This window comes from Sparus aurata, chromosome 6, assembly GCF_900880675.1.
Source record: "Sparus aurata chromosome 6, fSpaAur1.1, whole genome shotgun sequence".
In the NCBI taxonomy this organism is placed as follows: Eukaryota; Metazoa; Chordata; class Actinopteri; order Spariformes; family Sparidae; genus Sparus; species Sparus aurata.
In genome coordinates this window covers 2,296,688-2,324,479 of record NC_044192.1, presented here as the reverse complement: position 1 = coordinate 2,324,479, position 27,792 = coordinate 2,296,688, and the positions used below count along the sequence as shown (strand labels likewise).

Below are 27,792 nucleotides of genomic sequence, written 5' to 3'. Positions count from 1 at the left end.
TCTGAACATTTAACTGATATTCTGAACCTTCCTGTTAATTCTGACTCAACATCTGGAACAAAATAAGAGATAAATCATGAAAAACAGACGATTATTAACGGACAGACACACTGAAATAAACGTCCTCGGGTCTAAAAGCCTCTGAAGTGTTTACGTGATGTGAAGAGCTTCACAAACAGTTTACACGAGGACTGATGGATGTCCTGATGTCTCCACCTCCTCCTGACACGAAGCAAATTACTTCTACATTGTCAGAGTCAGAGAAGAAGACGGACGATGGACCGACAGAACTTAAAGGTCCCATATTATACTGTTTCTCATCAATTTCACACAGCTGTCAGAGGTCCAACAACTCTGTATTCGATATGTATTGCTCCAAACACATCATGGTCCTGAACTCCAGCTGTCTAAAAGTCGCTCTGCTGAGGTCTGTTCACAGCACTCTGTTTCTGTGCCTGCACCTTTAAATGCTAATGAGCTCCGTCTGTCAACACCTACTTGGGGAGCCTTGCCTGCTACGTCACTCTCAGGGAGGGGAAGCCCCTTATGCTAACGGTAGCATGCGCTAATGTTTACGGTGGATGTAACACTATGGCTCACAGAGATTTTTCCGTTCAACCGAACCAGTTTGACCCAGAATCGGACCCAGAAGGAGAGGCTCCTGAAGAAGTACAGACTCTGCGGCTGCAGCAGGACGTTTCAGAATGGTTAGTGTGTCTGAATAATGTTAGTTTGTTTGTATGTGTTGTTACAGTTACTACCATGTAGCTAACGGCTAACAGCTAGCGAAAGCTGTGTTTGTCTCCAACACAGTCTCCAAACTCTTGGACACTGTTTGCATCGTCTCTGTCTCCAGTCCGCACATGTTTCCAGACTTTTTACTGTGACAACAAAGCTCCATCATAATATCACTAAACTCGATTCAAACGCCATTGCATAGCGGACTGAAGTGGAGCTAACTAGTTAGCCAATTTCCGTTACATAACGAAAAGAGCAGAATCTGAACAGCCTGTAGGAGTGCCGTGTTACCAGTGGGTGGGCTGCAGAGACCATGCAGGAATCAGTGGTTTTCCTCATTCTGGGAGTTGGCAGGCTCAGGGAGGACCAGCTTATATATGTAGAGAGCAGAGAAAACGTGTTTTTTATGATATGGGACCTTTAAAAAACAAGTTGATTTTGATGCTAATTCCTGTTTCATTCTGCTCGTGTGTGTGTAAACGTCTCTAATTCGTCTCCAGGAGGCCTCAGCATCACATCCTCACTTCCTCACTTCCTAACATCCTCACTTCCTCACTTCCTCACTTCCTCACATCCTAACATCCTCACTTCCTCACTTCCTCACATCCTAACATCCTCACTTCCTCACATCCTCACTTCCTCACATCCTCACTTCCTCACTTCCTAACATCCTCACTTCCTCACTTCCTCACATCCTAACATCCTCACTTCCTCACATCCTAACACCCTCACTTCCTCACATCCTCACTTCCTAACATCCTCACTTCCTCACATCCTCACTTCCTAACATCCTAACATCCTCACTTCCTCTTCATCCCGCCGCTCCGCTCGCAGCTTTAAATCACTCTTAAAGAGTTTCCCTTTGAACCTCGACACAGACGACTGCAGCCGTTTAATATATCAAGTTTCAGCATTCAGGGTAGAAAAAATCCAAAGTGCCTCAGACAGAAAATAACTTAACCAGCTATTATCCCAGCAGCCAGGTCACATCTATTTATCCTGAGTTTAACAGATCCAGGCCAACGGGCGTCAGAACAATGACGGGCTTGTTGGACCGCTACAGAAACGATGGCCCAGGTTCATCAGTTTGGTTTCAGCAAACTGTTTTAGTTCCATGTTGGTCTCCAGCCCATTCTTCAACATAATGAAGCTGCTCATTGTTTGTTTTTACTTGACATTCACCAAAAACATGTCCAAGGAAAAACCAAATGTCTTGATTAGTTCATAAATGTGTTCAAGGTACCTTTTAACTGTAAAAAAAACTACCAGAAAAACAAACAATGACACCACAACCTCGGCTTAAAAAGACTGTAAAAACATCTTTTCCAACCACTTTGGATTCTCTGGGTTTTCAGAGACTTGGATTTCACCAGACAAGATGTACGGAGCCATTTTATGTCTCCAGCTACTTCAGCTGTTTTGCTGTGAAGCTCCAGAAATGTTTTGTGCTACAAAACTTCATCCACATTTTCATCATCACGAAGGGAGGAGAGGGACTGAACTCTCATTTTTGGGGGAACTGTTCCTTTAAACTTGTTAAGTTCATAAACTTATTAAATCAGACTTTAAATGTGCTTTCAATATTGAAACAATCTTAGAATTACATTTACACAAACCAACATTTTAATATCAACAGTGGATCAAACGACGAGTCGAATCGATCGCGGTGATTCTTCAACGTTTTTACAGTTTTTGTTTGAACTTTTCTGACTTTATTCATTAACTTCGTCTGAAAACAGGCCGTCGTTAGAAGCGACTAAGAGTAATCATTTTAATTCAGAGTGACTTCAACTTTTCAAGGACACATTATCTCTCATGTCCACGAATAAACATCCAAAAATCTGCTTAGAAAAAAGACCATTCAGAACTTGCCCTGGAATCTTCACATTTTTAAGTTGTCTTCAGTTTTTAAGAAATCCAGTGATACTTATGTGTACATTTATGGTCACACTGCACTCAGGAAGTGCAAATAGCTAATTCGGCAAACTTTTAATGACATAGTGACAGCAGATGTGACGAGCTTCATCATTTACACCTGTGGAAATCTGCCCTGTGTTAACAGATTTGTAAAAGAAGATAAATAAATTGACACGACAGAAAAGAAAGTATAATAAAAGAGGGATCTGGCGAGAGATTTAGACACAAGTAAAAAACACCAATTATTATTAATTACACACACACACACACACATTAACTTCACACATTAGCTCGGTGGTGTTACCTCTCTGTCACCAGCCTCTCCCTGAAAACCACAAATCATCTTCGGCAGGCAGCAGCGTGTCGTCACCAACAGGCTACAACTCACAACAGAACCATAAATCACGCGGGACGACGTGTTCGCTGCGAGGCTTTCAGTCCAGCCTGTGAGGATCAGTTTCCACTGGTTCCAGTCTGGTCCTGTTAGATTCACTCTGCAGGTCCAAACGCTGAAAATGCCACGAGAATTAACTCCTGCAGTAACGATCCCGCCGCTTCAGACAACTCGTTTATTAAAAATAAGCGTCTACCAGCGACTTTCTCAGGATTCTTTATCGACAGTAAGTTAGCAATAAGATACCTGTATGAAGTATATGTGTGGTAAACACCATAAGAATCATCAAAATCACTGCACTCACAGTTCAACCTAAACTCCAATAAGCAGAGATGCTGTGACTTTCCCTCCCTGCGGTGTGATACATCATAACAGCCCCTTTTAGATAGAAAAGGTGGAACATTTGCTGCAATGTGCCGCCTTGTCTTTCTAAAATGGAGGCGTAATATTCCTCTTTTTCCAAAAAGCCGTGACATGAAGCACGAAGTTGGGCGTGAACAGTGAAGCAGGTCGAATTTGTCTTCAAAATAAGAGCTTTACATTGCACCCCATTGGAGTTTAGAACTGGGTTCTTAGCGGGGGGCTTTTAATTTGAAAGTAGTGACCGTTAGTAGCTTGCGGCTACAACAACAAGCGGACAACCAAACAGCTACAAAGATCGAGGAGACGCTGCATCTCCTGGATCTCAGCGGCTGTCCAGTTGCTCATCTTGACGTCCGCGGGTGAAATGATGGACTGACTGCTGTGATCAGCTGTTTCCTGGTTTTAAAACTCCCCGGCCACAACAGTGCAGGTCATCGACACCTCCGCCCACCTCACGCAGAGGCCGGCACATTGACGACTTGGATTTACAGCAATGGAGGTGGAAACAAGTGTACCCTCCAAGGCGGCAAACTGGTGGACCAAAACAGACCCCCAATATACCGCCTTCTGTCTAAATCCACGGACCTAGCCGCAAAAAGGACGGCCACATTGGCGGCTTGCTGCTCAGTATAAAAACGGCTAAAGTTTCAGCTGTAGCTCACAAGCGTAAAGACCCACGTCAGCAGAAGAGATAAATCACAGACGAGAAGTTCAGAAAACTCGCTGCAGCCACAAAGACAAAACCACCGTCCTGCTGCACAAACATCAGAAACACAAACAGTAGCAGCGTCTCTACGTTCTAATTACAGATGAAAGGAGAGCCGCGGAAGTTCACTTTACAAGGTGTTGGATTGAAAGATCGTGCGTTTCCCCAAAATTAAGACCATATTTCCTATAAAAGCTCTGCTTCCTGTCACAGAGAAGATGCTGCCGCTCTCCTCTCTCCGGGATCGCTGCGGTCACATTAGTTGTTTAACAGGCAAGAAGGTGGAAACAAGCCAGAAGCCGCGAGAGCCACGAGAGCCTAACGAGGATCCGAACAATTAACAGCGAGCAGAGCAGCTGGAGTTAATAATCTCTGCTGGACGGATCCACGGACGCTCCTGGAGCTCTGCAGAAAACTGATCATTTACTTTTCTTATCAGCAAAGAAATGCAACTCTGCTGCGTGGATGAAAAATGTGCCTCATAATTCTTTCATCTTATTGCTGCAGCGTTTACAGAAAGAGTCGGAGGGGCGAGCAGGACGATGATTAACACACAGAGAGAGTTCAGCGTCGAGCTTTACGAGCTGAACGGTTCACCAGCAGCGACATTCATCACGTATATTTGCCTGCGTGCATCGCGAGCAGACTCGACTCTTCTCTGAATGTTCAGGAAATGTTCATAAAAGGAAAAGAAGAGAGGGAAGAAGACTTTATTTAGACGTGTGGATTGTTGAGAAGAGTGAAGAAAGAATCTGTTTTATCGCCTTTCTTCTCTTCTCTGAGTCGGGTTTGGAAAATATGTGTTGGCTCAACGTATTTGCTTTTGCAGCCACAAAAAAAAGGCTGGAAATGATTTGATGTGTCATTAAAAACATCCAGTTATGTAACATTTATAAATAGTGACATAATGAGGTCCTTCGTTTAAATAATATTCAGCGGTTTCACACTTTCAACAACCCCACTGCAAGAATTGTCTTAGCTTGAGTGTTTCTGCAAAAAAACACAGATCAGTTAAAACTTTCTTTCTGAACTTGTCGCCACAAACACGGCTGGAAATCATCCTGAAGTTTCTTAAAGTATCCTGTAAATATCCAACAATGCAAACTATTAGATAAGATGAAACACTGAAACATGAAACATTTCTTTAGGATCATTTTTCAATTCTATGTTGTGACAATGTTTGCTTACGGTCCGGTTAGGTTCGGGCACAAAAACCACCTGGTCAGGGTTCAGAAAAGATCTCTGGTTCTGTTTCCACAAACACAGCTGGAAATGTTCCGGATGATACGTTTCTTTAGGACCAGAAACAGATCTTGTTTGGGCACAAAATACCTGAACATGCTGGAGACGTCCTGAGGTCTTAGTCCATGTCCACACGTACCAAAATGATCTTTTTCTCCTCCATCTTCCTCGGCATCGTTTAAAGAACATTTGCGTCCAAACGGATCTACTGTAAATGACTCAACACGCTGTAGTTCATATTCCAGCCTATAGGTGGCGCTTGAAATTCATCAAAAATGAAGAAGAAGAGACGGAGCATGCACATAAAGCTTGCACGCTGTAAACAAACAGTAGAAGAAGAAGATGAAAATGTCTAGTCGGTTTTCCATCATCTTTTTCCGCTCAGCGTCGTGGCAGAGCAGCAGAATATTTAGTCCTGGTAACCTTGATAGGCTCAATATCTTCTGCACCACTAACACAAACATGTAGTCCGCCATTGTTGTTGTTGTTATGAGACGTCGCGGGGTTCAGAGGTCGAGCGGTGATGGCGTCATCGATACACAAAGTATGCAGATTCGCCGTCCACATGAGAACGCAAGGGCGGCGTTTTTTAATGTTTCCACCCTGAGACCAGGTTTCAAAAAAGTGCGTTCACACACAGAAGTGTTTCCATGTGGACGGCCTCTTATTAAAACCACCTGGTGTCGTCACAACAGTCACGGCTGCATGTGGATGAACTCTGTTTTTCATCACCAAATATTCAGCTGGATATTATCTGAGTTCTCCCTTTAAAAATGAAGCGGTGCGACATTTACAAATGTTGAAACACAAACGTAACTGTGGTCACTGTCTCCTTCTAGTCAAAGCATAAACTGTTCATAATCAAACATTTACTGATCAGAGTGATTTACTGTAACGTCCCTCCATCCCACCGTTTGTCTCTCTGTGCGGCGCTGCGACCGTCTGACAGGAGGATGATGAGGGCGTCTGACTGAAGGCTCCTCAGGGACTTTCTGTCTCCGGCCTCACAGAAATATTCCTCTTTTTTATTTTCCTCCTCATGTTAATCTGTTTATGGGAAGAAGCCGCAGAGAGGCTGATGAACTCGGCCTCCAAACGTCTGTTCGTTAGCTGACATCACGGCAGGAATGTAGCCTGGATGTTCTCCTCAACTCTGACACTGTTCACACTGACCCGTGTTGCAGCGGTTACCGGGTCACATTCTGGGTGATGTCACGGGCTCGCCGCTTCAGCGTTAAAGCAACAGGACAGTCGGGCGAGGCGTCGCCGTCCACAGAACAGTTCTGGAGCTTCACGGTAAATCAGAGTTGCAGCGTTCTGCTAAACAGCTGAAGCAGCTGGAGACTCGTGTTGACTTTCCATCAGCGTGGAGCCGAAGAGATAATGACTCAGAGTTTCTGTTTCGGGTCTTTAACAGGGTCGTGACCTGAACACGCCGTGGATGTTTCCCCAGAATACTTTGGGTCCAATTCAAGTATGAGCAGAAGATAAGCAGCTCTGTGGTGCTGCAGAACGAGCGGGTGAAGCTGAAACTGTTTGGTCCAGGAAATAAAAGTTAGCTGAGACCAAACGGATCAACCTGGGTCGTTGTTATTGTAATAAAGGTCCAACACGGAACATTTTCATTGGCTCAGAGTTTCTGAGTGCGTCCGACATCATCAGCAGGTCTCTGTTCATCCGTGGGAACAAGAGACTGTATCTGCTGCAGAATCAGCACCGGAGCTTCCTTTGTTCTGGAACAATGTCATTTGGACTGAGCTCTCACACACACACACACACACACACGTACACACACACACACTCACACACACACACACACACACACACACACACACACACACACACACACGCTTACACATTACTTCACCTTTAAGGAGGATGAAGTGTTACAGAGTGTTTGGTAAACAGCTGAGGTGAAACAGAGCGAGCTGTCAGCGTAAGTCAAGCAGAACAGAGTGTGTGAGAGAGTGTGTGTGAGAGTGTGTGTGTGTGTGTGAGAGATACTGTGTGTGTGTGTGTGTGTGTGTGTGTGTCCTCCCTGCTCCTCCCTGAGCCGCTGACGAAAATCAGAATCAGAAGGTAAAAACACCTCTGACCCTGAACGCCGACAGTGTGAGAACCACATCGTATAAAAACCTCCCCTCAGGTAATCACAGGAGCGAGTGTGTGTCTGTGTGTGTGTGTGTGTGTGTGTGTGTGTGTCTGTGTGTGTGTGTGTGTGTGTGTGAGAGCTAAGCTAAGCCTGCCTGCTATCAGCACATGCAGGTCATCTCACTACGAGCTTTAATCTGCTCTTATCTGTTAACGAGTTAAAGATCGAGGACGTCTGTCAGCTCCCAATGTGCGACGTTAACCAGTGTCTGTGTGTGTCTGTGTGTGTGTGTGTGTGTGTGTGTGTGTGTGTGTGTGTGTGTGTGTGTGTGCACATCCCCCCTCACTCTCTCTCTGAAATGCACACGTAAAATTAAAGGTAGAATATGTAAAATCACCAGAGTTACGGCTAGCTGCTCGTTAGCAGAGTTAGCTGTTGGTGTTTACATGTCAGTGCAGCTTTGGACTTCCAAGAGGAGGTTCTGAGGGCGCCGGGTACGAGGACCTGGCAGGGTGTGGCACCAGAAACAGAACCAGAACCAGGCGACACTTTTGATTCCTCACACTCTGCTGACAGTGAGACTTTTTATCTTAAACTAAAACTCTTATGTATTGAACCTCCAAGATGGATTAAACAATCTCACACCACTTCCTGTTTCTTTTTCCCCTTCACACACACACACACACACACACACACACACACACACACACACACACACACACACACACACACACAGTTTAATTAACAGCAGTCTTCACCCTCTCCGACCTCGTCTCTGCTCTGTTTCAGCTCAGGTGGTTGACAGGTTCATTAACCTCAGGAAACCCTCCACCCGACGTGTCACCCATCCCTCCTTCCTCCTTCCCTCCTTCCCTCCTTCCTTCCTTACTCTTCTTTCTCTTCCTTGCCTCCTAAACTGACACCTTACCTTCCAAAAACATTTATTTTCCCCCTCCTCATTAAGTTTTCATTAAGTTTTGATTAAGTTTTCCTGCATCATGTCTCCTCTCCTCTCTGCTCTCCTTCTCTTCTGTCTTCTGGTTTGTGCCGTGCCGTCCCCCCTCCTCTCCTAAATCTACTGACTATAATCACAGCAGGGTCAAAGGTCAAAGGTTCACAGCATGACACCACAAGGTACGGGCAACACCGAACACACACACACACACACACACACACACACACACACACGGAGGTCACATTACAGTAAGTATGTGAGTGTAACCTTTCTCTGTTTTTACTTTCTCTCTTCAGGAGGAGGAGGGGAGGACACACACACACTCACACACACACACACACACACACACACACACACACACACACACACACACACACACTCACACACACACCACACACACACACACACACCCTCACACACACACACCTCACACACACACACACACACACACCTCACACACATACACACACACACACTCACACACACACACACACACACACACTCACACACACACACACTACACCACATACACACACACACACACGCACACACACACACACACTCACACACACACACACACAACACACACTCCACCACTACACCACACACACTACACAACACACACTCCACTACACAACACACACTCACACACACACACACTCACACACACACACTCACACACACACACACACACACACACCACACACACACACACACACACACACTCACACACACACTCCACACACACACACACACACACACACACACACACACACCTACAGATTCACATTTTCCCTCCGTGTGATCACACATCCAGTGAACTCACTCCTGGATGTCTGACGCTGTTCTGCCTCGAGCTTCAGACGAGTTTTGACACAAAGCGCAGCAGATTTCACAACGACTGGAGAGGTGAGAAGTATTTAGTTCTTCAGGACACAGAAAAAAATGATTTGGGGGTTCAGGAACGTGAAGCTGTAAGCAAAGTGTAAAAAGTCCAGGTGACGAGGATACAGTGTTGTATTTTACAGTATAATAAAGTGAAGTATTATATTTCATGTGGCGTGATAAAGAGTTTTCAGATTTTTTCAAACTGAGCAAAACACATCGAAAGACGTCAGTCAAACATCGACGCCAGAATGAAAGTCTGGGTTCAAAATAAAGATTATAAAACGTTCATATTCATACACGTCCTCGATGTTACATCACGGTCACGTTACATGTAGATGAGTTCACGTTTCAGCTCGTCAACGTTTTCCAGACATGTTTGTGAACGTAAAGAAACGATAATGTGCATCATAGCAAAATGTAAAGTTTCAACATACCTGTGGTTTGTTGACCGAAAACTCCACTTACATGTGAACGAGACGCTGAACAGTCGAGATAAATATTATTTTACAAGATATCTGATCTGTATGTTTGTGGATGGGGGTGTCACAACATATTATTAGTGACAATAACCCTGATACATTAATATTGTGTTAATAATAAACATATGACAACAGCGTCATCGTCGTCAGATTTTTACAGTCATGGTTTCAGACTCTCTCCTCATTTATTAAACAAAGTAAATAATGTAAAAGAAGATTTAACTGAAGCATTTCTGGTGGATTTGTTTGTTTGGTTCTGATGACATCGTAGTGAAAATCTGATATTGTGAAAAATCTAACAGTGAAAATAAATCCTTCTGCTGACAGTGGCGTGAAAGAAGACGACTACTTGTCAGGAAACGTGGATGTTTAGAGGTTTGTGAATGTTTTACGAGGACGGACGTGTTAGTTGGAGCTGGAGGATTCACACGACGTGTCGAACATAAACAGAAACGTTGTTTACAAGAAAACTCCACGGGAGTCTTTAACAGGCTTCTGACAGACGGGACTGTAAATGAAGAGAATACGTAAAGAAACACAGACGATGAAGTCACAGAGCAGCGGGTCAGTTTAAATCCTCCGACCTTTAAATAAATAATGTAGTGAGAGTTACAACACAGCCGCACAAAAACTACTTAAGATAAACATCTCTCACGTCAGGTCGGTATTTGATTTGGCTGCAACTCCACTAAACATCACTGAGGGCAAAGAATCTGTCAGCACCACCCTGTAGATCCACTATTATTGTTCTGTAGGGATGGAAACCAGAACCAGAACCAGAACCAGAACCCGGAGAGAAATAGATTTAAATTCTGTGACGCTCACACGTCACCTGCATGTGATCACACCCATATTTATGACTTTTTTACGTGTGAGGTTGACTGACAGAGAAAATGTGTGTGTGTGCCAAAACTTGTGTCAGTGTGTGTGTGTGTGTGTGTGCGTGTGTGTGTGTGTGTGTGTGTGTGTGTGTGTGTGAGACCAAGGCAGAGCTGATGCATTTTTGGCAGTGTGTGTTTTTTCAGAAGCCAGAAGATAATAAAGAACAGACGGGAGTGAAACACGCGCAAACAAGTCACAGGTACGACGCTCAGACATGTTGTGTTTCCTCCTCATCTCCACACACACACACACACGCACACACACACACACACACACACACACACTCTCCTGGTCAGGTTAAAGGCTAACAGAGTGTGTCTCCCTGCAGGATGAGGGCTGGTCTCTCTGGATTCCTGCTCAGGTCAGACACTGGGTCAGCTGTGACGCACACACTCTCTCCCTGTGTGTGTGTGTGTGTGTGTGTGTGTGTGTGTGTGTGTGTGTGTGTGTGTGTGTGTGTGTGTGTGTGTGTGTGTGTTTCCAGTGCCCCTGAAGCTCCTGTCTGAGTATCCGCCTTATAAAATCTTAACAGCCTCTCTAATGTTGATCCTGCAGCTACCGACGCAGCGAGAGCGCCGCTTCTTACTTCATTAAGTCGAGCTCACGGCTGCAATTTACAGCCGTGAAAACCACCGCTGCTGCTACTGTGTGTCATAACACACAAACACACACACACACACACACACACACGATCATCATCAGTCAGAAATAAATCTGTGTTTCTGAGCGTCTCCTGGAGGACAGACTGTGTGGACTGTTGCCACCTCGTGTGTCTGTGGTCAGTGTGTGAAACGTGATACGTGACACATCTGGAATTTTCCATTTGATATAATAGTTTTGCCATGAAACCGTCTCAGTATGTTCAGTATTTTACTGACTGTGGTGGATCTGGATGCAGTTTTTTTTACAGGATCATTGGACACTCAAAATTCCTCTGAATATATTTGCTCAGTTTAAAGCAGCTCAGAGTACAAATGATCACTGGAGTAAATCTTGGCATTGTACGTTTGAAACTTTAGATTTCTTTTCATTGTTGGGGCAGAAATCTATGAAGGAGTATTAGGGCCAGCCAAAAAAAAAAAAAAAAATCCGCCAAAAAAAGAAAAAAAGCCAGCCAAAAAAAAAAAATTCCATCACAAGAAATAAAAAATAGTCAGGCAAAAAAAATAAAAAATCGGCACAAGAAAAAAAAAAAAGTCAGGCAAAAAAAAACAACAAAAAAAATCGGTACAAAAAAAATTAATAATAATCTGTCACAAGAAATAAAAAATCCAGCACAAGAAAAAAAAAAAAGTCAGGCAAGAAAAAAAAAAAAAAGCCAGGCGAAAAAACCCCCCAAAAAACTGCAGAGGCTTTCCCACGCACCACAACAAAGCGACTGACGGCTCACAGACAGCAGCCGGCTGGACGTCTGTGGAGTGTGAAGGTGATTTTCTGAAGTGGTGAATTCGTAACTGATGAATGTATCAAATCAATAACGTAAAGCCTATTCCTTATTGGCATTACCAACCTTGTTGAGTTCAAGACGTCAACCTATCTACTAGCCTACTAGCTAAAAGAGAGAGAGTTTCCATATTATAATAGCCGATTCTGAAGTACCGTTTAATCAACGCGTCTGTAGAGGCAGCCATGGCCATCGACTACAGTACAGTGATATTTTCTAAAGTAATTTATTTTTATGCCTGGCTTTTTTTTTTGGCTGGCTTTTTTTTTTGGCTGGCTTTTTTATTTTTTTCTTCCCTTGAGCTGGATTATTTTATTTTATTGGCTGGCTTCTTTTTTTTTTTTTTGCCTGACTTTTAAATTATTATTTTTTTTTTTGCTGGCTTTTTTTTTCTTCATTTTTTCTTGTGCCAATTTTTTTATTACTTTTTTTCCCCTGACTTTTCATTTTTTAGCTGTTTTTTTTTTTGGGGGGGGGGGGCTGGCCCTTATACTCCTTTGTAGAAATCAAACATGGTTTGAGCGAAGAATAAAAAAAAAAAAATGTTTTGGCTTCAAATATCTGGATGGAAATGTCCAACTCTGAAAATCTGAACGTATCTTCGGCTTGCAGGAACATAAAATGCCAAAATGAAATCATTGGGCTAAAACACAAACCGACATATCACCTTTCTGTGGTCTCGTTACCCAAAATGTGTCCTAATCATCCATCAGAGTCGTGTTCCTCCGTCTGAAACTGAAACCTGCAGCATCCTCTGGTTTTAATCAAAATGAAACGTCAGCCTTCAGGACACTCAGGACGAAGTTTCCCTCGTCCACCATTGTATCACTAACATCCACACAGTGCTTCTAAATGTGTTGGACCGCCGTAATCCTGTCACGTGGTGAGCGATCGCTCCCCGTCCCGCCCCTCTCACTCGGACTCAGAACCTGGATTGTACAACAACAACAACACAGTGTCCGCTCCAGTAAGTCCATTCATTCACCCACTCATTCATTCAGCCGACCGCTCACTCCACAAACATCTCAGTAACCGGCGGACAATGAAACCAGCCTCCCTGAACTAATTGCTGCTGGATAGGAAACAGTTGTTGGCTGTGCTGCTGCCGCCGGCTGCCAAGTGGGAAGCGAGCATCGAGAAAAAAACAGAAGTGTGTTAAAGAGACTGAGAGCGGCGGGTGATGAACATGTGTGTGTTTCATTTTATGTTTTTAATGAGAATTATTATGAAGAGAAATATGTCCAACATTTATCAACTCTGGCTGCACGGCACAGTTTGTCTTTGTTGTTTTTTCAGCAAGAAGTTCTTGTTTTGTGTCAGTAAGAATATTAGAAATACTGCAAGACAGTGACGGACCTGATCTCCAGGATAAATGTTAGCCTAGTAAGTTTCTGCAAAACCACAGAGAAGAGATACTGAACTGTTGAAACGTCTCCACAGACTCAGACTCAGACATCGTGCAGCATCGTGGCTTGTTTTAACATCCATCCTGTCCACTTCCTGATATGAAAGGTGGTTAATAATCATATAATCTGAATGTGAGATGTCACATTTAACGACCGTCGACCTCGGACGCATCTTACCTGCTCACATTACGTCCTGCAGACTGAGTCTCAAATCCTGCAGAGAGCTTTCTCATGTTCTTACTGTTTTCTGGGCTAACAGGGAAAAAACTCTTCATAGAAACGCGACGTCATGTGGCCGCAGGTGGTTTAAAATAGCCTCAATTAGATTTAAAATAATTGGATGTTTACGAGCGTCACTGGGCTCGTGAACGCAGCTTCACCTCCCATGTTGTTAATCTCCAAATGTCCCGTTTTATTTCATTCCCGAGTGTTTTACTGTAAAAAAAAAACATCTGCTGAGACGTCAGAGCTCCGTGTTCTCTAACGTCTGTATGAAGTGATGTTGCTGCATGTCGCAGGTCACTTATTCGATTACATCGTTCACTTTGAACGCCGCGTCAACGAGACATTACTTCATTGATCTTCATGTGTTGGAAAGTTCTCTCCGGCTCCGACATTAATACGCCCGCTGAGACGATGACTTTACAGCTGAAAACCTTTAACTGGACGCAGACGTTCCTCCAGTCAGACATCACGGCAGCACGGAAATAATCCAACACGTCCCTTTCATCAGGAACTTAATCAAGTTCTGTCAGAGCTGTTGTTAACTGATGGGCACCGAACCAAGACGGAACAGTAAGAACGACACGACGTTTTCATGTGAAGAAAACACATGCTGGACGGGCCGGTTCAGTTCTGCCGTCTGAGTCTCTCTCTCAAACTCAAACAGCCTGAAAATCTCCACAATTCAACGACCAAACCGGATCTTAACAACAGCGCTCACTCTGAATCTTCATGTTTATCCAACAGGCTCAGAGGAAAGCTGTGATGGATGACACTCAGGAGTAATGTTGCTGCTTCAATGGGCCACAAAACGTCTCAATCAGGCAGAAAGCTTTTGTGTGAATTGGTGAAGTTACTGGCAATAAAGAGTACATTAACCGTAGACAGAAACTCCATCTGTCATTTCTCTGTTTCGACCACAAAGAATGCAGATTTAGGCCCAAACGAGCTCTCAGACTGAGAACTGGAGCTGAGGGTTTGTTCTTTTCTAGCCCGAATCAAAAACGGTGCCACTGAAATGATTCTGATACTTAAACGTCTAGTGGAGAGATAATCGCCTCGTGTAGTTTCTAGGGAGCGATGTTGATGCATTTACAGCGACCTGTAGCGCTGAATATTCGTAACACGCTCCACCACGGAGCGAGCCATCAGCCGACTCGTCCTGGCAGCTCGCAGTGAACACGACCGGACCGGGACAGAACAACACAGAGGCCAGTTTGATGACAGGAAACACAGAACCACAGGGGGAACCTCAAACATGCCAGCTTTTGTTCAGGAGGTCCGCCTTCATTTGTGAAACAATCGGACCTCTCTTTACGGAGGAGGATTAGGGCCACATGTGAACTTTTTTTTGTAATTCTGACTTGAAAGTCAGAATTCTGACTTTAATCTCAGAATTCTGACTTTTTTTCTCAGAATTCTGACTTTAATCTCAGAATTCTGACTTTTTGCTCAGAATTCTGACTTTTATTCTCAGAATTCTGACTTTTATTCTCAGAATTCTGACTTTAATCTCAGAATTCTGTCTTTTTTCTCAGAATTCTGACTTTAATCTCAGAATTCTGACTTTTTTTCTCAGAATTCTGACTTTAATCTCAGAATTCTGACTTTTATTCTCAGAATTCTGACTTTTTTCTCAGAATTCTGACTTTTATTCTCAGAATTCTGACTTTTATTCTCAGAATTCTGACTTTAATCTCAGAATTCTGACTTTAATCTCAGAATTCTGTCTTTTTTCTCAGAATTCTGACTTTAATCTCAGAATTCTGACTTTTTGCTCAGAATTCTGACTTTAATCTCAGAATTCTGACTTTTATTCTCAGAATTCTGACTTTTTTCTCAGAATTCTAACTTTTATTCTCAGAATTCTGACTTTAATCTCAGAATTCTGTCTTTTTTCTCAGAATTCTGACTTTAATCTCAGAATTCTGACTTTTTTTCTCAGAATTCTGACTTTAATCTCAGAATTCTGACTTTTTGCTCAGAATTCTGACTTTAATCTCAGAATTCTGACTTTTATTCTCAGAATTCTGACTTTTTTCTCAGAATTCTAACTTTTATTCTCAGAATTCTGACTTTTATTCTCAGAATTCTGACTTTAATCTCAGAATTCTGACTTTAATCTCAGAATTCTGTCTTTTTTCTCAGAATTCTGACTTTAATCTCAGAATTCTGACTTTAATCTCAGAATTCTGTCTTTTTTCTCAGAATTCTGACTTTAATCTCAGAATTCTCAGAATTCTGACTTTAAAGTCAGAACTAAAAAAAAATGTCATATGTGGCCCTAATCCTCTTCCGTATCTCTTTGTTCGACAGAGCTGATGTGTTTCCTACCTGAGTGTGAGAGCTGCAGCCGGGGCCCGGTCTGGCTCCAGGTTCTGGTGTCTGGAGCGGCGCTGGAGTCTGCAGGCTGCAGCAGCAGCAGAGAGAGGACACACAGCATCAGTGTCTGAAGAGACGTCAGTCCTCCGGCTGCCTGCAGCGCCGACGCCATCACCTCTCTGATCCTCGCTGATGGATGGAAGAAGGTGGACGCAGCCGGTCACATCAGTCTGGAGGCAGAGCGACACAGAGGAGGTGGAGAGAGATGAAATATCATGTTTAATGTGTTTATAACAAATGATTTAACGTTTTTTTTGAGTCATGAGACTTTAAGAACATTACTGTCATGAGACTGAGTTATGAAGCATCACATGTCCTCAATTAAATACCAGATTAAATTTGGTTGTGTAATCAGACACCCGGATAAAAACACACTGACACTCGTGTTCGACCAAAACAAGGCGATGAATCTAAAACTCACACATAATCTAATTCAAATCCAGACTGGGACCAATAACTTCTGAGATTTACGGCCACACGGCCAGAACATCGGGTTTAATTGAATCACTGCACATTAGCAAAACAAACAAACTGAAGAAAAAAAGTTCTGCTTTTTTAATTCGTTCCCATTTTCATCATGCAGCCACCTGAATAAATCTCCCGCAGACACGAACTGTACGTGGCTGCCGTGTTAATGTGGGAATGCAGAGCGCCGGCAGAACGAGCCAATTCATCATGTCGGGCCGTTTACTATCGCGGCGGCCGGCCAACTCTGAGAGTTTAGTTTGAGAAATGCAAGAAGAAAGCGGCTGCTGACAGAGGAAACACAGAGAGCTTGTTGGCTTGAATGATGAACCCTGTGAAAGAAGACGCAGTAGAACCAAGGACAAATTAAAGGGATATTCCGGTGTAAGTTTAATCCATGGTCTAAATCACCGTGAAACTGTGTTAGACTCCCTATTGAGAGATCAAGTTAGCAGACCGCTAATTTACGGAGTTTTATCAACCTCAGAAACGACCGCACGACAACAATACACTGCAGTAAATGGATCCAAATATAAACCGCCACCAAAAAGCCACAAATAATGCTCAGAACAGCACCAAACTTCAGCAACAGTACAAATAGGGTCTCAGCACATAGTCCGGGGCATCTAACCTCCGCTAGCTTAGCTGGATTTCTACTGAAAAGCTGACTAAATTTACCACTCTTCTGCAGCAGCTTCCTGTTGACGGGAAGTCCCGACGAGTCGATTACCGAGTGCAGTAGAGTTCCGCGGCTCATGGATGAAAATGTATGATTATGACTCCATGGAAAAGCAATCAAAGTTCATATGTGTCTTACCTGCCAGTTTATAACAGTTATTATCGAGAGCGGACAGGGAAAAGAACGGAATTGAGCATTTCTAACCGCACTCGCTAATCGTCGCGTCGGGACTTCCCCGACCCGGAAGCTGATGGAGGAGAGTTGAAATCTGTTTTTAGCTTCACAATAGAAATCCAGCTAAGCTAGCGGAGGTTAGATGCCCCGGACTATGTGCTGAGACCCTATTTGTACTGTTGCTGAAGTTTGGTGCTGTTCTGAGCATTATTTGTGGCTTTTTGGTGGCGGTTTATATTTGGATCCATTTACTGCAGTGTATTGTTGTCGTGCGGTCGTTTCTGAGGTTGGTAAAACTCCGTAAATTAGCGCTCTGCTAACTTGATCTCTCGAGAGGGAGTCTAACACAGTTTCACGGTGATTTAGACCATGGATTAAATTTACACCGGAATATCCCTTTAAGAGACAACAGGCCCCCCGACCCGTCCTACATGGGACCAAGACTTCCAGAGACTTTGCATTTCTTTGTAGCTGTTTTGCATCTTTATGTTGTTTGATTTAATTTCCAACTAACACTTTCCCGTCACACTGAGGTTCTGCTCAGCCTCGTGACCTCTTCATGTGTTCAGTGGTCCAGTTCAGGACGACACAACAGTTGGCGCTGCTGGAACTCTCTGAAGTCTAACCGTGACATTATTCCAGGTGTGGTGGCAGAACACACGGCGGCCCGCTGAGACACCGACCGTGTTCTCAAACCACGATCCATCACATCCTGTCACGGCGGCCGGCTGGAGAACATCATGTCAGCAGGTTTTAAAGAGCTCAGCAGGTTAAAACGACGCTGCTGCTGAGAGAAGAGAGACAGTCGCAGAGGTGTAACTCGGCTGCTGCTCCACGTTTTAATTTCACCTCGGCGTGACTCGACGGCGTGACTCAGACACGGAGGGTGCCAACATGTGGAAATCTTAATTCATGACGCCTCAAAGATTTCTATTTATACTCGTTTCCTGTGTTAAGTTCAGTACAAACAGCTCTGTGCGGCACGATACGCAGGACTTTTATCTGCCGGACACATTTTGTCTAAACTCAACAACACATCGACTTCAAAACCCTTTTAAAGGTTTTGTTTTCATTGTGCTACACGATGACTTTAATTAGATGTGAGTTTCTACGTCTTAATGCCAGTAATCCACTTCACAACAACTGTGAGTGACTCATGAGTTAATAACAGCCTGTAATATCCTGAACCTTTCATCCATTAAACGGTCGCCTCGGGAAACAAACCTTTCACCTTTAATCCCGGTCTGGACGGTTTGTCCTCGCGGTGAAACAACAAAAACACACCTGAGTCTGAGTAAATATGTAACACAATAACGACCATCATTACTGTAATATCACGTGCAGTACAGATGTGGACAGATGTTCTGCAGCGCGTGTTTGACGACAGCATGTGTTTCTTATCACCGTCGTTCATCTGCGTTCAACACTTGACTCGAGGAAACGACCTCCTCAGACCGACATGTCAACACGGAGACAGACGAGGAACAAACTGTCTCTTCCTCTCTGCTCATCCCACATACAGTACAGTGTGTGTGTGTGTGTGTGTGTGTGTGTGTGTGTGTGTGTGTGTGTGTGTGTGTGTGTGTGTGTGCGTGTGTTTGTGTGTGTGTGTGTGTGTTTGTGTGTGTGTGTAAACTTGGGTGTTGACAAGAGTTTTTAAATAAATCTCTGAAGGAAACTCACTGTTTGTTTCCTCTGTCTGTCTGTTTGAATCACACACACACACACACACACACACACACACACACACACACACACACACACACACACGGCTGAACACACACTAGCAAACACACAGTAACACACATATACTGACCAGAGATACACAAACACACCAACACGTACACACTCGTGATGAAGACACGCAAACCTTTGTGGAACAAAAATAGACATTTTGTTTTTGTGTGTTTATGTTGTTTTGTTGGTTCAGATTCAGGACGACTGCAGGTCACAGAGGAATAATAATAATAATAATAATAATCTTTATTTACACCACACATTCCACAACATGGAGGCCAGCTCCAGATCCGAGCGTTTGGTCGAGGGTTTACGAATCATCGCACACGTGACGATGCGATCGCGCCGCCGGCTGCCGTGAAATAAAACCTGAATCTACCGACACCAACGACAGACAGGAAGTCTACTTTCACCGTCAGTCTCACAGGAGGAAGTGACATCATCACCAACATGTCACCTTCGTTTCACCTTTCACACACTGAGCTGAATCGTTTCCTGCTAAACACGAGACAATTATGTGACTTTAACAGCTGCCGACGCTGTGAGGACTCGTGTTTGTTCATTGTTTGTCTGGAAGCCGTTAAAACTGAACTTTCCCACAAAAACACCAGAACAACACCGACTGTCACGAACGATCCAACGGTCAAAATCAAAGAATGAGTCGGAATGATTAAACCAGCTGATCTCCACCAGGTTTTAAACTTATTACACATGTTGTAGTTTAGGTGTCGTGATGATATCGCAGCGTTAGACGGTTCCCATGGTTATCAGCTGGACCCGTCTTTATTTCCTCTTCCTGTCGCACCGCGGGGGGGCGAGCCGAACAATGAGTCAACAAAACCAAAGCGTTCAGCCGGTTCTGGACCTCCATCGATCTAGATTGTGGTTTTTATTTTCCCCGTGTTGTTTACAGACGTACGTAGACGAAGCGAGAGGTCGTTGGATGGAAACACGTCGAGCTGAACACAGAGACAGATGCGGTATCGCAGCGACCCTCTGACCTACATCCTCCCACCGTCCTGAAATAGACTGTTTTCACTCTGAAAACGTCGACTCTTTGTGTGGAGCTTCCTCTGTTAGCAGAGGACAAAGTCTGTTTAAATAAAGAGAGAATAAAAAGTCTGAATGGACTCCAGAAATATGAAAACAGTCCGGAACAGTTCAAGCTTCAGGAGAGAAGAAAACGTCTGTATTTCTGTTTTTCGGCCTCGTTTTATTGACTGACACATTGAACTGGTGACGCGTCCTGCAGCATCAGACAGGATCCACGATTATCTGCACTGAAGTCCGAGCAGCTGGTTTAAAGTCGGCACGTTTCTCTTCCAGATGCATGATGGGAGGCGGCGACTGCTCCTGTTACGATGCCGCTGGATACACTCCTGACCCGCCCTGTAAAAAATCAGAGCCTCTGAATACTTCAAATGTTTCCTGTGACCTCCGTCTCTCCCCGGAGAACACAACCCGAGCATTTCTGCTGCCGCTCGAGGGATTAAAGACGTTTTATTGTGTTTACAGGAGGACGAGGTGAAAATGTGGCCGGCCACTCGAGGGGGAAGCTGAAAAATCTCATTTTAAGTGCCCGGCTGATTTATCGGTGGAGGACGTCTGAGCTGAGTCCATTACTCCCGGCAATTCTTCTTCTACCTTTTCTAGTTTCTTTATTTATAACTTCACCTTCTCTCCATCATCTCCTTCTTTGTTTCTCTCCATCCCTTCTTCTTCTTCTTCTTCTTCTTCTTCTCTCTCAGCGTCCGTCGACCTGAGGAGGTGACATCTTTACGACCTCTCTCTGCCAAACCTCTAATCCTCGCCATGATTTAATAACTCTCCTCCCTCCATCGCTCCCTCCCTACTGATCCCTCCTGACATCTTATTACATTTAGTCAAGGTAGTATCTCTCTCTGGTTTCTTAATTTACTTCAGTTCTCTCTCTCTCTTTCTTTCATGTATCACTTATATGCTCTCTGTCATGATCCCTAATCTAATCAACCTTATCCCTCCTTTATTAAAAATCACTCAACCTGACAAAACTCCTCTTCTCTCCGGCTCCATGTTCCTTAATGTGAAACTCTCTGTGGCCAAAATAAAACCGAGGCTTTTTTTGTGAATATGAGTCAAACCTTCGTGTAAAAGCATAATTACGATGAAAGAGGCACTTTTAAAATTTACTGTACTTTCGTTTTCAGGTCAAACTCATTTTCAATGGGAGTGCTACGGGCACTTTTACGATAGCATCAAAATCTCTCTGTTTAAAACAGTAAGAAGTCTCAACACAACGTGAAACTTTGCTGGTAGTATCACCAGGGTCTCTACACATGAACACGAGCATTGAGAACATTGTCTGTGTACACAGAGTTTACTAAAAAGAAGGTTTTTGAACAACTCACGTTAGCAGTAGCTTGTTCCGCTCGCCGCCGTCCTGCCAGTGGAGAAGTGTCGATCTCAGAATGTGACGTAACCTGGAGGACAGTTAAGGTGGAACGCTCCTAAAGCTTAGTTCCATATAAATGCAGGATAATTTGTTGTTTTGTTATTAGCGAACAACAATATTGACCTTGAAGTTGAAAAAGGAGCCTCATATAAGAAACAAGACTAAAATCAAAAGCTGGAAAAGTCATGTGAGATCTGGCGTGGATAGTTGTTGCTGGAAGACAGTAGTTCCACCTTAACTGTCCTCCAGGTTACGTCACATTCTGAGATCGACACTTCTCCACTGGCAGGACGGCGGCGAGCGGAACAAGCTACTGCTAACGTGAGTTGTTCAAAAACCTTCTTTTAGTAAACTCTGTGTACACAAACAATGTTCTCAATGCTCGTGTTCATGTGTAGAGACCCTGGTGATACTACCAGCAAAGTTTCATGTTGTGTCGAGACTTCTTACTGTTTTAAAAATAGAGATTTTGATGCTATTGTAAAAGTGCCCGTAGCACTCCCATTGAAAATGAGTTTGACCCGAAAACAAAAATACGGTGAATCTTAAAAGTGCCTCTTTCATCGTAATTCTGCTTTTACATGAAGGTTTGACTCAGACACATTCTGGCTGAAGAGGTCAGTGTGTTTACTGGGGAAACCACAGCTCACAGTTTGCAGCATCAGCTCGGCCGCCTGCTGCTTGTTTTACCAATTTATCAGAAATAGTCTCCTGTGTGGTCTGATTGCACAGTAAGTCCGACATGTCAGATTTTTTATGTTTCTTCAACTGAAAGATAACGGCTGTTTGTTGCCACAATTCTCGCCGTCTCCCAATGAAACACTTGATGGACGTATTTAGCGTGAAGAAGCAGGAACACGAAGTCGTCGAGGCTTCCATCACATAAAGACGACAGACACGAGCCACTCAGAGACAAAGTAAGACAGCTCTCAAAAGAAAACAATAAGACATGAATGCCGCCTCTCCATCTCGTTAGAAAGACGGACAGTCCAGCCGTCCAATCAGCAGCGACCCTGATGTTTAAGTCACTGTGGTCTCTGCTTGTGGTTGATGTGGATTCTCATTAATAAAACGCGGGTGTGGTTTATTTACTGTGGAGGTTTTTTTTGCATCAGCGCCCAGAGAGCAGGTGCACAGCTCGGGGCGGAGGTTCAGCCCGGAGGCCCGGGTCCGGCCGGCTCCCTGGTACCTGACTGCACGGCTGTAAAACAACTCCAAGACGTATGTGAGCAAACAGAGCATAACAACATTCCTGTTCAACCGAGCGTGTGTTCAAGGTCACACAGGCGCAGATCGTCCATCAGTAATAAAGTGCAGCTTATACAACAGGCAGGAAACTTTATGAGCACATGTGGAAAGTGTGCAGACGACTTCAAATCATCACAAACATCAGGAGAGGAATGCAGATCGGACCGCCGGTACTTCCCTGAGTGATGGAAGTTAAAGAAACCCTTCAACAGAAATACAACCTTTTCCTTTATCAATACAGAAATTAGAAAATCATCTTCCTGAGTCTGTGATGATCACGTGACACATGATTCTGGTTACAAAGAAAGTTTGACTTCTTCAGAATGATTTCTGTTCCTCACTGAGTTTACTTCATAAGTCAGAAGAAGTTGGACTGAACATAAAAACTAAATAACTACAAAAACAATCTTTTCTACTCAGTCTAAATCAACTTGAAACTTCAGTTTGTGAATCATTGAACAGGTGCAAAACACACCGTATAAAATCATTAACATGCAGAACTACTCAAGTGTTACATCACCGTTTATAATCTGATCAAAGGCTGCAGTTTATAAGGTTATTTCAATTATTGATTAATCTGCAGTCTTTCATGGATCAGTTGTTTGGTCGATAAAACGTCAGAAAATTATCGAAAACGTCCAGAATAGTTTTCCGTTGATTGACTGACCAATAAATCAGATATAATTCACCAGATCATTTCATATTTTGTAGCAGTAAAAATATGCTGGAAAGTTTCAGACCTACATTCTGAGGCGGAGGAATACATGTGCAAACACTCAAGAGACAGTAAATCTGTGATGACGCAGGACGGACTGAAACTTTTTGTCTCTTCACTCGGCTGATGTGATTTACTTGATGGAGGTTTTCTTGCTGCCAGACTTCACTGACATGTTGCATCGAGGTGCAAAACACTCAGAATGCAAACAAGACAGAAGGATCTGTACAAATCAAGACTCGACCTGAGTATTCAGAGTGTAACAGTGGTGTTTTTGTCTTTTACAACTCAAATACTTTTGCAGTTTACTTTCAGGAGAATATAGTTTAATATTGCTTCATTTCATCTATTTATGAACGATTTTGGATTTTCAATTTACAGTTTGAGTTGTATTAATTGCGCGTTACTTCCCTTAATAATGAATATTTCCCCAGAGAGACGATGCAGCGAGATCGAGTCAATACCTGAAGCAGGGATTTGTACAAATCAAGACATGAGTGTTCAGATGATCCTCCACAATTTACAACTCTGTACCTTTGATGCTTTTTTCTTTTACAACTCAAATACATTTGCAGTTTAATTTCCGGGGAATAAAGTTTAATTTTGCTTAATTTCATCTATTTATGAATGATTTTGGAGTTTGAATTTACATTTTCAGCCACAGTTGCAGGTTTCTTCCCGTAAACATGAATATTTCACCAGAGAGACGATGCAGCGAGATCGAATCAATACCTGAAGCAGGAGATGACATCACTTCCACACAGCGATCAGTGATGTCACCTCCTGCTTCTCATACGTCTCAGGTAAAAGCATTTTCTATAAAGATGAACACATTCAGTTCTGGTGCAGAAATGATATTATCATAGTTCAGGGATGTCTGTGGACCTGCTGGTACCAGTTCTATAGAACAGGTGAAACCTGTGAAAGTCATGAAAGATATCAATGACTTACTTTAAAAAAAGCTCTTTTGTTTCTCAGAGGAGGAAATGATCGCAGCATTCTTGAATCAGAGTCAAACACGTATAACAGCTCATTTGGACGGAACCGACAGCAGCAGGGACAGAACTATTCTGCAGAGGGTTCAGGTCCACTGCTGAAAACAATACCAAGGTATTTAGAGCTCATTACTTTGGATAGACGGTCACAATCTCGTCAAAATAAATCTCCTAAATCTCTTTTTATTTGAATGGAGTCTGGTGTGAGAGGAAGTCAAAATCAAGATTAGATGTTAATGATCGAGTGTTTCAGTCCAGAAGCATTTAAAGACTTAATCACATGCAGGAACGCTGAAACGTTCGTGCCCCGACTTGATGATGATTTTTGTTTTGGGTTCATCGGCGCTCTCGTCTCAGTCTGCGTATGTCAGGAGAGGTTCTGGTTTTGGTTCCCATTGTTTCCTCCGGCCCGCTTCAGCTTCACAGCTCTGAGATGTGACTTCAGAGTCGTCCTGGAAGACGTCAGACTCTCCACAGGAAAAGCAAAACAACATTCTTGAATCCAGGACAAGAGAGTGAGTGATGGGGAAACTTTCCAAAGTTTTCTGCTGCTCTGATTTGAAAACAGACTCAGACGTGCTGCTGGCGAGCCGACCCGTGAACCGTCCTCCAGCTGAATGACGACTTCATGCGGTTTCATCTTGTTTGTTTTTACTTTCTTTTTCTTTTTTTCATTTCAGTCTGAACTAAAGACCGAATGTCTTCAATCTGAAAGTTCTTTAAAAGCCACAGATACTTTGAATGAAGCAGCTGGAGAAGAGAGATTTAAAGTGATTATGAGCGCTTTTGTTAAACACTTTGTTAAAGTCACTGAAGCAGGTTTAACTGGAGGCCTGTGGGACAAATGAACCGCAGTAAGTCGTGTTGTGAGCTTGCAAACTCTTTCAGAAGTCAGATGTTAAACCCCTCAGCGGGTCTGCAGTCAGTTACAGAAGCTGGTTGAACAGTTTCTAACCCAGATGTGACGCCGTGTCCTGAACGCACCTCAGCGTCGACCCGAGATCAACCCTCAGCGTTCTGCAGTCCAGTGAGCTGCGACAGCTCGGATCAGAAGAGAGCGATGAGATGAACAAACAGCTCAGATCAAAGACGCCACGCCCGACACAAGTGCACGAGCCGTTTCATCCAGAGGGACGAGTCCAGCCGACACGCAGCACAAACAAACAGCGTTATGGGAACTGAGCTGCGCCGCACAAAGGAATTCTGGGAAGAGGAAGCTTTGTTTTTAACCTCTCCCTCTATCTGTCCACGGCCTCGAGGAAATATTCTCCCTCTCGCTCTCTCTGGGGGTTTCTGGGAAGAGGAAAAAAAGCTGATGTCATGCACTTCCAGATGGCAGCGTAAGGAAAGAGAAGAATAGGAAACGGGCCTCTCGGTTCTTACACAACTCCCACATCCTTTAAGTTAGTCACATGTTACGAACGCACTTAAAGAAACACCTGCAGACTGTTTGTCTCTCAGATCGCTTCACACCGGGTTTGAGGAAAACATGAAGACAATCCTTTTACATATTCCGAGAAATGACGTCGTGCAGCGGTCAGAGATCTGTTGTGTGGGGTGTTATCACAGGTGGCGGCGGTTCTGATCCACATGAAGACGAGATAGAGGAGAACGCTCGCTGTCTCCGTGTTCCACTTTATCACAGACGTACAGTTACAGTTTGTGACGCAGTGTGACGGAAAATAATATCTAATCTAAAAGAACAAGATGTTGAGGAACGTGTCAGCGTATCTCCTCCACACATTAAAGGAGAACTTGCGCCGTTTTTAACGCCTGTTGATCGAGGTTACCGAGCGCTGTCAGTAGGACAGGAGGCAGACATCTTTATGTTTCACTTTCGGTTATGTCTGCCCCCATAGTTCGCTTTAGCTGCTGTTCTGATACTCTGTAAATATTGCCAAATGTTCTTGTTATTTTCCCTAATGACAGCACTCGGTAACCTCAATCAACAGGGTTGTGGGTTAAAAACAGCCGAAGTTCTCCTTTAAGTGACCAGCGTGTTTTTATCACATCTAATTTATTTAGTCCTGATTATGAAATATTAGCCAGATATTGTTCAGACTGAAAAAAAACATAAACAACCAGTGATGTGCACAAGGGGGGGCCCTCGTGGCCCAATTGTTGAAAAACGTGCATTAAAGTGCCCTCCTGGGAGCCAAAACGCGTACTAAAGTGCCCTCTTAGTTGGCAAAACACACTAAACTGCCCCCATGGCTGATTAAAACATGATAAACTGCCCTCTTGGGTGGCACAAACGCACGCTTAAGTGCCCTCTTGAGTGCCAAAACACAAGCTAAAGTGCCCACTTGGGAGCTAAAACGCGCGCTAAAGTTCCCTCTTAGTTGGCAAAACACACTAAACTGCCCCCATGGCTGATTAAAACATGATAAACTGCCCTCTTGGGTGGCACAAACGCACGCTAAAGTGCCCTCTTGAGTGCCAAAACACGAGCTAAAGTGCCCTCCTGGGAGCCAAAACGCGTGCTAAAGTGCCCTCTTAGCTGGCAAAACACACTAAACTGCCCCCATGGCTGATTAAAACATGATAAACTGCCCTCTTGGGTGGCACAAATGCACACTAAAGTGCTCTCTTGAGTGCCAAAACACGAGCTAAAGTGCCCTCTTGGGAGCTAAAACGCGCGCTAAAGTGCCCTCTTGGTTGGCAAAACACACTACATTGCCCCCTTGGCTGATTAAAACATAAACTGCCCTCTTAGGTGGCACAAACGCACGCTAAAGTGCCCTCTTGGGAGCCAAAACACGAGCTAAAGTGCCCTTCTTTTTGCCCCTGCCCTTCAAAAAGTCTGTGCACGCCACTGTAAACAACTACTGAATTGATTCCTCACAGGACATAATCAACTTTCATCTCTCACCAGCATCAGGTCACATTCGTCAAACATTTATAAACAAAACTAACAACATTCCCATCAGACGTCGGTGCTACCTGGGAAATGTTAGCATGCAACACACTGACTGAAGACAGCGATAATGGTAAACAGTACAGCTGCTAAATATTAGCATGCTAACATTATCATTGTGGGTCTGTTACAGTGTTTTTCGATGTGAAACTTCCAGCCTGGTTTTAAGGAGAGTCTTTAGCCTATGACGTGTTTTCTTGATCCCCACAGTGCTGTCAGAGAATTACCGCTAACAAAGTGGCTCCGCTAATTCAGTTACATTTTGTATTTTTGACTTTTTATTTCTTATAACTCCTTCACTAATAAAAGCCGCCCTGATAG

General features: G+C 43.7%; 1 protein-coding gene and 1 pseudogene across 1 annotated transcript in view; both read right to left on the bottom strand.

The window, feature by feature from the left end:
* LOC115582773 (uncharacterized) overlaps window positions 1–27,792 on the bottom strand; it is a 484,111-nt pseudogene that overhangs the window by 159,255 nt on the left and 297,064 nt on the right.
* The window catches only part of LOC115583998 (semaphorin-3D), a 148,427-nt gene that overhangs the window by 100,591 nt on the left and 20,044 nt on the right, over window positions 1–27,792 (bottom strand). The window lies entirely within an intron of this gene.